Raw genomic sequence first — 11,354 nt, forward strand, 5'->3', positions numbered from 1 at the left:
CGGGAAGGTGAGGCCAGAGTATTGCCTAAGCCCAAGTCGTCAAGGCTTCAGTAGCCCGTGATCATGCCACGGCACTCCAGCCTGGGCAACAGAGGGAGATCTTGTCTTTAAAAAAAGAAAAAAAAAATTCCACAAATAGGGATTTAGACAATTTCCAATTACTATGGAATAAATTACCCCAAATCTTAGCAGCTTGAAACAATCAGCATTTATGATCTCACACAGTTCCTGAGGGTCAGGAATTCTGGAGTGGGTGGTTACCTGGGGCGGTTCCAGCTCCGGGGGTCTCACAAGGCTGTAATCAAGATATTGGCTTGGGTTAATAGTCATCTGAAGACTTGACCAAGGCTGGAGAATCCCCTTCCAAGGTGAGTCATTCACATGCCTGGCAAGTTAGTGCTGGTAGTTGGCAGGAGACCTCAGTTCCTTGCTACATGGGCTTCTCCAGAGGGCTGCTTGAGTGTCTTCACCACATGGCGGCTGGCTTCCCCCAGAGCGAGTGATCCAGTAAGGTAAAACCTTCAAGGACTTTTGTGATCTGACCTTGGAAGTCACACTGTCGTTTTTGTACATCCCATTGGTTGGACATGCAGCCCTTCTCAGCAGGAGTCAGGGTCTTGTTTTGTTGCCCAGGCTGGAGTGCAGTGGCACAATCATAGCTCACTGAAGTCTCCAACTCCTGGGCTCAAGCAGTCCCCCGACTCAGCCTCCTGAGTCGCTAGGACTGCAGGCATGCGCCATCCATGCTCAGAATGTAAATATCAATACCTGAGCAGGGCTGCACGTCTAACCAATGGGTGTAAATATCAACATGCGAGAGTCACGTGGGACATCCTGGAGGCTGGCTAGCACAATTAGCTTTTGTACTAGGCCCAATTATTAGGGTTGGACTCAGTTCTTCAAGCTGTCTTCTACAAGGCCTCCCCGGAGTCCCCACTGTCCTCTGTCCTAGGATCTCTCTCTGAAGTTCCTTTCTGCCCACCACTATGTCTGTGACATCTTTTTCTCCTGAACATGTCTCCCACCCACCCCTCCTCTCCCGCCCTCCTCCCTTCCCTAAGCTGCCCTCATGGAATCCACCTTCATAACTCTTTGCCGAAGTCTGTTATCCAATCTGCAAAACAAAATGAGAGGAGCCAGGGACAAAGACAGATGCGCAGAGCCAGGCAGAGAGGAACAGGCAGGTTCATAAGTGTAAAATATTGACAAACCTGCCATCATCCATTCCCTGGGACAAATAGATCATCACCAAACGGGCTGCAGACGAGCAAAGAGACAAATTACCCAGCTGTGGCAGTGTCACCTGCTCCTTATTAATGGGCTTTATGCTCAGACCCAATTGCTGTCTGAGAACTGTATCCTTCAGCTCCTATGGGACCCCAAACAGGAGGGAAAGGGACAAGAAAGCTTTTATGTCTCACCTGGGGCAAAAGCCACAGAGCTAAGTCCCAGCCTTTCTGGACTATGCATCATATGCAGATATGAATCCTGTGCCTTTGACAGAGTGCCACATAAAAACATTAACAGGCCAGGCGAGGTGGCTCACGCCTGTAATCCCAGCACTTTGGGAGGCTGAGGCAGGTGGATCACTTGAGGTCAGCAGTTCAAGACCAGCCTGACTAACATGGTGAAACTCCATCTCTACTAAAAATACAAAAATTAGCCGGGCGTGGTGGTGCACGCCTGTAATCCCAGCTACTCAGGAGGCTGAGACAGGAGAATCGCTTGAACCTGGGAGGCAAAGGTTGCAGTGAGCTGAGATCGTGCCACTGTACTCCAGCCTGGGCAACAGAGCGAGACTCTGACTCAAAAAAAAAAATGAACAAAAAGTGCTACTCCGCATATAGATTATAAATAATACAAATGCTAGGGGAAAAAATTAACCTGTTAAGTATAGAACAATTTCAAAGCTGGCGGAGTGGATTATAAACTGTGTTTATGCTATTGCCACAAGGTGGCGCCACTTTAGCAAGGAAGCAAATGCCCACATCCTGTCATTACTGAGCAAATCACACAGTTGTTGACGTGCTTGGGACACTAGCAATTGTTTTTTGTGCTATGATTTGGCCAGGCACTGTTATTATAAGCCACTTAAAAAGGCTATAACAAGACTGGGCGCGGTGGCTCATGCCTGTAATCCCAGCACTTTGGGAGGCCAAGAGAGGCGGATCACGAGGTCAGGAGCTCGAGACCAGCCTGGCCAACATGGTGAAACCCGGTCTCTACTAAAAATACAAAAATTAGCTGGGTGTGGTGGCACATGCCTGTAATCCTAGCTACTCAGGAGTCTGAGGCAGGAGAATTGCTTGAACCCAGGAGACAGAGGTTGCAATGAGCTGAGATTGTGCCACTGCACTCCAGCCTGGGTGACAGAGCAAGACTCTCTCAGAAAAAACAACAACAAATAAGAAAAAGGCTATAACAACATCATTCAAGCATTCCTGAAGGAGAGGGGCTAGTGCTGAAAAGCATGTCCTCAAATCAACACCTTTGGAGTGGATATTGGACATGATGAAACACCATGAAGACCAAACCACCTCCATGACAGGTGGTGCTGTTAATTTAGGAGACTGCCCGCAGGTACAGATAATGCTGCAAAGATACAAAGCAGGATCAAAAGCAAAAATGTGGTCAGATGGTTGTGCAGATTTATGAGTTATGTGAGTGCATTTCATCTCCTACTCGTATTCTTGGAACACAAAGTTTTGAATCATGTTAAGTTTACAGCAGGCATCCTTCTTGTAAAATATGACATTTAAATTAGGGAGGTTGGCCAGGTGTGGTGGCTCACGCCTATGATCCCAACACTTTGGGAGGCTGAGGCGGGCGGATCACCTGAGGTTAGGAGTTTGAGACCAGCCTGGACAACGTGGCGAAACCCGGTCTCTACTAAAAATACAAATATTACCCAGGCTTGGTGGCCCATGCCTGTAATCCCAGCTGCTTGGGAGGCTGAGGCAGGAGAAGCACTTGAACCCGGGAGGTGGAGGTTGCAGCGAGCCGAGATGGTGCCACTGCACTCCAGCCTGGGTGACAGAGCTAGACTCTGTCTCAAAAAAAAAAAACCAAATAAATAAATATGACATTCCTGGTCCTCCCCAGCATAAATGTGGCCACTTGAGTCCACTCCTGCAAGCAGGGAGCTATGGGTTGAATTGTGTTTCCTCAAAAAGAGATGTTGAAGTCCTAACCCCTAGTATCTCGGAATATGACCTTATTTGGAAATAGGGTCTTGATAAAAGTAATAAAATTAAAATTAGGTCATTAGGGTGAGCCCTAATCCAGTATGACTAATGTCGTTGTGAACAGGGGACATTTAGGCTGGGCGCAGTGGCTCACACCTGTAATCTTAGCTCTGTAGGAGGCCAAGGTGGGCAGATCATTTGAACCCAAGAGTTCAAGACCAGCCTGGGCAACATGGCAAAACTCTTATCTCTACAAAAATGCAAAAATTGCCGGGCGTGGTGGCTCATGCCTATAATCCCAGCACTTTGGGAGGCCAAGGCAGAAGGATCACCTGAGGCTGGGAGTTCGAGACCAGCCTGACCAACGTGGAAAAACCCTGTCTCTACTAATAATACAAAATTAGCCAGGCATGGTGGCGCCTGTCTGTAATCCCAGCTACTCGGGAGGCTGAGGCAGGAGAATTGCTTGAACCCAGAAGGCGGGTTGCAGTGAGCTGAGATCGTGCCACTGCCCTCCAGCCTGAGCAACAAGAGTGAAACTCCGTCTCAAGGAAAAAAAAAAAAAAAAGCATTCAGTAACAATTCAATAAATTTGTGCTTTTAGGATGGATTTACTATTCGCAATTCCATTTCTTTTTTTCTTTTTTGAGATAGAGTCTCACTCTGTTGCCCAGGCTGGAGTGCGATGGCGTGGTCTCGGCTCACTGCAACCTCCGCCTCCCGGGTTCAAACCATTCTCCTGCCTCAGCCTCCTGAGTAGCTGGGATTACAGGCATGTGCCACCATGCCTGGCCTCCATTTCTTTTTTAAAATTATTTTTATTTCTTTTGGGTGGGCAGGGTAGCTCATGCCTGTAATCTCAGCACTTTGGGAGGTGGAGGCAGGCAGATCACTTGAGGTCAGGAGTTTGAGACCAGCCTGGCCAACATGGTGAAACCCGGTGTCTACTAAAAATACAAAATTAGCCAGACGTGGTGGTGCATGCTTGTAGTCTCAGCTACTTGGGAGGCTGAGGCAGGAGAATCACTTCAAACCAGGAGGCAGAAGTTGCAGCGAGCCGAGATCGTGCCACCGCCCTCCAGCCTGGGTGACAAAATGAGACTCCATCTCAAAAAAATAAAATTATTATTTTTTGAGACAAGGTCTCACTCCCATTGCCCAGGCTGAAGCGTAGTGGTGCAATCTCAGCTCACTGCAGCCTGGACTTCTTGGGCTCAAGCGATCCTCCCACGTCAGCCTTCAGAGTAGCTGGGACTGCAGGCTTGCACCACCATGTCCAGCTAATTTTGATGTTGTTGAGATGGAGTTTCGCTCTTATTGCCCAGGCTGGAGTGCAATAGCGCGACCTCAGCTCACTGCAACCTCCGCCTCCCAGGTACAAGTGATTCAGCCTCCCAAGTAGCTCAGATTACAGGCATGCGCCATCACACCTGGCTAATTTTTTTTTTTATTTAGTAAAGACGGGGTTTCACCATGTTGGTCAGGCTGGTCTTGAACTCCTGACCTCAGGTAATCCACCTGGCTCAGCCTCCCAAAGTGCTGGGATTACAGGTGTGTGCCACTGCGTCTGGCCTAATTTTTTATATTTTAAGTAGAGACGGGGTTTTGCCATATTGCCCAGGCTTGTCTTCAAACTGCTGGGCTCAAGTAATCCTCCCTCCTTGGCCTCCCAAAGTGCTGGGATTACAGGGGAGCCACTGTGCCTTGCCCCCATTTCTTATTCTCTCCTTTTTAAGTGATGATGAAATGAAGGCCAGGAAATGGTAAACATCTTTTTGCGGTAACACAGCACCTTGGACATAGGAGGTGCTTGATACTTTTTTTTTTTTTAGACGGAGTTTTGCTCTTGTTGCCCAGGCTGGAGTGCAATGGTGCGATCTCGGCTCACCGCAACCTCTGCCTCCCCGGTTCAAGAGATTTTCCTGCCTCAGCCTCCCTAGTAGCTGGGATTACAGGCACATGCCACCACGCCCGGCTAAATTTTGTATTTTTAGTAGAGACGGGGTTTCTCCATGTTGGTTAGGCTGGTCTTGAACTCCCGACCTGAGGTGATCCACCCACCTCGGCCTCCCAAAATGCTGGGATTACAGGCATGAGCCACCGCGCCCGGTCGATAAATATTAATTACAGTTTACAAGGGGGTTTAAACTCGTCATATCATTTATTATTACAGTATTACCATTTTTACAAATGGGGTAACTGAAGCTCAGAGAAGTTAAATTGCCCAAGGTCACAGAGAAGTAGAAATTCTACCTCAGGCCTGTCTGCCTCCACCATCAACTGACATCCTAGAGAAATTCAAATCTCTGCAATCCAGCCTGAAGAGAACAGAGGACAGGAGGAGTACTACTTATTTCCAAAAGTGTTCTAGGTCCAGATAGGAGTCATTACCTGCAGCCTGCTTTCATTCAGGTTCAGTACCCCAGTGTGGTGCCTTGGCTGAGCCTCTGACCATGCAAGGTCAGTCACCTGGGCCAGGTGATGTTTAATGAGTCGGGTTACCTCACTGAGCCTCAGGCTGCAAGAGAGGCAAGAACCTCTTAGTTTGCTTATTGCTATCTCTGCTGGTGCAGCTTACAAAAATGGATCTAGAACATCAGTCCAATCCTAAGCAAATGTAAGACAAACCGACATCGAGACAGACCTTTGAGAAATATGTTCTACCGATACTCTCTTTTTTTTTTTTTTTTTGAGATGGAATCTTGCTCTGTCGCCCAGGCTGGAGTGCAATCGCACGATGTTGGCTCACTGCAACCTCCTCCTCCCGGGTTCAAGAGATTCTCCTGCCTCAGCGTCCCGAGTAGCTGGAATTACAGGCGTACACCACCACACCTGTCTAATTTTTTGTATCTTCAGTACAGACAGGGTTTCACCATGTTGACCAGGCTCGTGTCGAACTCCTGACCTCAGGTGATCCACCCGCCTCAGCCCCCCAGAGTGCTGGGATTACAGGCATGAGCCACTGCGCCCAGCCTATCCATACTTTTTAAAAAGTGTCAAGGCTGGCCGGACACGGTGACTCATGCCTGTAATCCCAACACTTTGGGAGGCCGAGGCGGGTGGATCAATTGAGCCCAGGAGTTCAAGACCACATTGAGCAACATGGCGAAACCCTTCTCTACTGAAAATACAAAAATTAGCCGGGTGTGGTGGCACACGCCTGTAGTCCCAGCGACAAGGGAGGGCTGAGGCATGAGAATCCTTGAATCCAGGGAGGTGGAGCTGGCAGTGAGCAGCTGAGACTACATCCATGCACCTCCATGCCCAGCTAATTTTTTATATTTTTAGTACAGATGAGGTTTTGTCACATTGGCCAGGCTCTTCATGAACTCCTGAGTTCAGGCAATCCACCCGCCTTGGCCTCCCAAAAGTGTTGAGTTACAGGCATGAGCCACGCACCAGACCTCAACGTTAATTTCTTGATTTTGATCATTGTATTACGATTAAGTAAAATGTTAACGTTAGAGGATGCTAAGTGAGGGATATAGGGAAACTACTATTTCTGCAGGTTTTAAGTCCAATATTAGGTCAAAATAAAAAGCTTATAAATTATACACATTAAAAAATACTTTGTTGGTGGGGCACGGTGGCTCACGCCTGTAATCCCAGCACTTTGGGAGGCTGAGGCAGGCGGATCACTTGAGGTCAGGAGCTCGAGACTAGCCTGGCAAACATGGTGAAACCCTGTCTCCACTAAAAATACAAAAATTAGCCATGCGTGGTTGCAGGCACCTGTAATCCCAGCTACTCTGGAGGCTGAGACAGAATTGCTTGAACCCAGGAGGCGGAAGTTGCAGTGAGCCAAGATCGCACCACTGCACTCCAGCCTGGGCGACAGAGCAAGACTCCATCTCAAAAAACAAACAAATTTGTTATGTAAGTTTTTGTCCCAAGAAGAATAAACAAGAACAAACCTTAAATAAGAGATCTGTAACTGTGTAAAAAGAAATACAGCTAGTGCAACAATTAAATAGTAAGTGGGTAGGGAAAAATTCACTGTAAAGTAAGCAAGAGCAGCAAGAATAAAGCCAAAAATAAGGCAAGGTCAAGTACAATTGCCAGAAGCAGACATACAATTTGGCTCTGAGCTTCTTACCAGCAAGAAGGAAACTTGATTACTTGAGTTACAGTGTAAAAGAAAAAAACTTAAAATTTACATCCATACATAAAGTCCTGTACATTTCTTAGAAAATTATAAAATATTTAGTGACGAGTGAGGATAATCATATTAATGAATGAAAAATTAACAAATCAGCCAGGCATGGTGGCTCACGCCTGTAATCCCAGCACTTTGGGAGGCCGAGGTGGGTGAATCACGAGGTCCTGAGTTCAAGACCAACCAGGCCAAGATGGTGAAACCCCGTCTCTACTAAAATACAAAAATTAGCCGGGCGTGAGAGCGGACACCTATAATCTCAGCTACTCGGCAGGCTGAAGCAGAGAACTGCTTGAACCCAGGAGGAGCAGGTTGCAGTGAACCAAGATTGTGCCACTGCACTCCAGCCCAGCCTAGACTCCGTCTCAAAAAAAAATAAATCATAAAACAATAAGTACTATGCGATAGCGGTGGGTCAGTGGATTATGCGAGTTAAAATTTGTTTTGTTTTTTTTTTTTTTTTGAGACGGAATCTTGCTCTGTCGCCCAGGCTGGAGTGCAGTGGCGCGATCTCAGCTCACTGCAACTTCTGCTTCCTGGGTTCAAGGGATTCTCCTGCCTCAGCCTCCCCAGTAGCTGGGACCATAAGCATGCACCACTGCGCTCAGCTAACTTTTTTTTTTTTTTTTGGAGACAGGTTTTCACCATGTTGGTCAGGCTGCTCTCAAACTCCCAATCTGGTGATCCGCCCGCCTCGGCCTCCCAAAGTACTGGAATTACAGGAGTGAGCCACTGCGCTGGGCCCCAAAAATTGCTTTTCTTGGTGGGGCGAGGTGAGCTCGGTGACTCATATCCGTAATCCCAGCACTTTCGGATGCCGAGCGGGGAGGATCGCTTGAGGCCAGGAGTTTGAGACCAGCCTGGGCAACATAGCAAGATCCTTGTCTCTACAAAATTTTTTTTTTTAAATTAGCATGGCATGGTGGTGCCTTTAGCCCCCGCTAATTGGGAGGCTGAGATGCGAGGACCTCTTGACCCCAGGAGCTCAAAGCTGCAATTAGCTATGATCGTGTCACAGTGGCACTCCCGCTTAGGTGACAGAGTGAGTTCCCATTTCTTTACCAAAAAATGTTTTTCTTTCTGGCTTATTTCCTAGTGCTGTGTAATAAATTGCTACACATTTAGTGGCTTAAAATAACATACAGGCCAAGCACAGTGGCTCCTATCTGTAATCCCAGCACTTTGGGAGGCTGAGACAGAAAAATGGCTTGAGCCCAGGAGTTTGAGACCAGCCTGGGCAACATCGTAAAACTGTCTCTACCAAAAAAAAAAAAAAAAAAAATTAACCTTGCGTGATGGTGCATGCTTGCAGTCCTGTGTCCGGAATTGGTGGCTTCTTGGTCTCACTGACTTCAAGAATGAAGCCGCAGGCCCTCACACGTTGAGTGTTAGTTCTTAAAGGCGACCTGTCCAGAGTTTGTTCCTTCTAATGTTCAGATGTGTTCGGCGTTTCTTCCTTCTGGTGGGTTCATGGTCACTGGCTCAGAAGTGAAGCTGCACACCTTCGCGGTGAAGCAGTGAGTGTTACAGCTCTTCAGAGGGCGCGTCTGGAATGGTTCCTTCCTCCCGGTGAGTTCGCAGTCTCACTGGCTTCAGGAGTGAAGCTGCAGACCCTTGCGGAGAATATCACGGCTCATAAAAGCAGGACGGACCCAAACAAGCAGCAAAGGAACCAACCTGCCACAATAGAGAAAGCGACCTACACAAGCAGCCATTGCTGGCACCCACAGCCTGCTTTTATTCTCTTATCTGGCCCCACCCACATCCTGCTGATTGGTCCATTTTACAGACAGCCGATTGGTCTGTTTTACAGAGAGCTGATTGGTCCGTTTTGACAGGGTGCTGATTGGTGCGTTTACAATCCCTGAGCTAGACACAAAAGTTCTCCACCTCCCCACTAGATTAGCTAGATACAGAGTGTCTATTGGTGTATTTGCAAACCCTGAGCTAGACACAGAGGGCTGATTGGTGCATTTACAAACCTTGAGCTAGATACAGAGTGCCGATTGGCGCGTTCACAATCCCTTAGCTAGACATAAAGATCCTTCAAGTCCCCACCAGACTAGGTAGATACAGTGTATGGAGTGGTGCATTCATAAACCCTGAGCTAGACACAGAGTGCTGATTGGTGTGCTTAAAAACCTTGAGCTAGATACAGAGTGCTGATTGGTGTATTTACAATCCCTTAGCTAGACATAAAGGTTCTCCAAGTCCCCACCAGATTAACTAGATACAGAGTGTCCATTGGTGCATTCACAAACCCTGAGCTAGATACAGGGTGCTGATTGGTGTGTTTACAAACCTTGAGCTAGATACAGAGTGCTGACTGGTGTATTTACAATCCCTTAGCTAGACAGAAAGGTTCTCCAAGGCCCCACCAGACTCAGGAGCCCAGCTGGCTTCACCCAGTGGATTCCGCACCCTGGCCGCTGATGGAGCTGCCTGCCAGTCCCCCGCCGTGCGCCACTCCTCAGCCGTTGGGCGGTCTATGGGACTGGGCGCTCTGGAGCAGGGAGCGGCGCTCGTGGGGGAGGCTCGGGCTGCGCAGGAGCCCATGGCGGTGGCGGAGAGGTTCAGGCATGGCGGGCTGCAGGTCCCAAGCTCTGCCCCGCGGAGAGGCAGCTAAGGCCGGCGAGAAATCGAGGACAGCAGCTGCTGGCCCAGGTGCTAAGCCCCTCACTGCCCGGGGCTTGCCGGCGGGTCGGCCGCTCCGAGTGTGGGGCCCGCCGAGCCCACGCCCACCCGGAATTCGCGCTGGCCCGCAAGCGCCGCGCGCAACCCCGGTTCCCGCCCGTGCCTCTTCCTCTACACCTCCCCGCAAGCTGAGGGAGCTGGTTCCGGCCTTGGCCAGCCCAGAAAGGGGCTTCCACAGTGCAGCGGCGGGCTGAAGGGCTCCTCAAGCGTGGCCAGAGTGGGCACCAAGGCCGAGGAGGCACCGAGAGCGAGCGAGGACTGCCAGCATGCCATCACCTCTTGAGTCCCAGCTACTGGGGAGGCTGAGGCGGAGGGATCACTTGATCCAGTGGAGGTCTAGGCTGAGCCATGATCTTGCCACTGCACTGCAGCCTGGGCGACAGAGCTAGACCTTGTCTCAAAAACAAACAAAAATCTCTGCTCTAGAGCAGAGTTTCTTTATCTTCGCACTATTGACACTCTGACCTGGATAATTCTTTGTTGTGGGGAGTTGTCCTGTGCATTGTGGAATGTTGAGCGCCATCATTGGCTTTTACCCTTAGAGGCCAGGAACATCCCCCAGTTGTGACAACCAAAAAAGTCTCCAGACATTGCCAAATGTCCCCTGTAGGGCAGGGACCACTATCTGAGAACCACTGATCTGGAAGAGCAAAGTGTAAATCAGGAGAGATGGATGAAAATCTAGGCGTGGTGGCGCACCTGTAGTCCCACCTACTCGGGAGGCTGAGGCAGGAGAATCGCTTGGGCCCCAGAGGCAGAGGTTGCAGTGAGCCGAGATCGTGCCACTGTACTATAGCTTGGGTTACAGCGCAAGACTCCATGTCAAAAAAAAAAAAAAAAGATCAAGATAAATAAAGCATGCAAAGCACTTTGCAGAGTGCTGTATATGGTAAGCACTTAAAATATGGTAGCTACTAATATTGTCCAGACCATAGTTGACACCATAAGTATTTCCTTATGACCGTCACTCATTCATTCAACAGATATTTATTAACTGGGGTCTGTGTGCCAGATCATAATGAGCTCTATCTGAATTCCCCCTCAGACCTTTATCTGGTGCGTATAATTATCATCTGTGTTTATTTATTTATTTATTTATTTTGTTTTGAGATGGATTTTCACTCTTGTTGCCCAGGCTAGAGTGCAATGACGTGATTTCGGCTCACTGCAACCTCTGCTTCCTGTGTTTAAGAGATTCTCCTGCCTCAGCCTCCCGAGTAGCTGGGATTACAGGCACCTGGCACCACGCCCGGCTAAGTTTTTGTATTTTTAGTAGAGACGGGGGTTTCACTATGTTGTCCAGGCTGGTCTTGAACTCC

This window comes from Pongo pygmaeus, chromosome 23 (assembly GCF_028885625.2).
Source record: "Pongo pygmaeus isolate AG05252 chromosome 23, NHGRI_mPonPyg2-v2.0_pri, whole genome shotgun sequence".
NCBI lineage: Eukaryota > Metazoa > Chordata > Mammalia > Primates > Hominidae > Pongo > Pongo pygmaeus.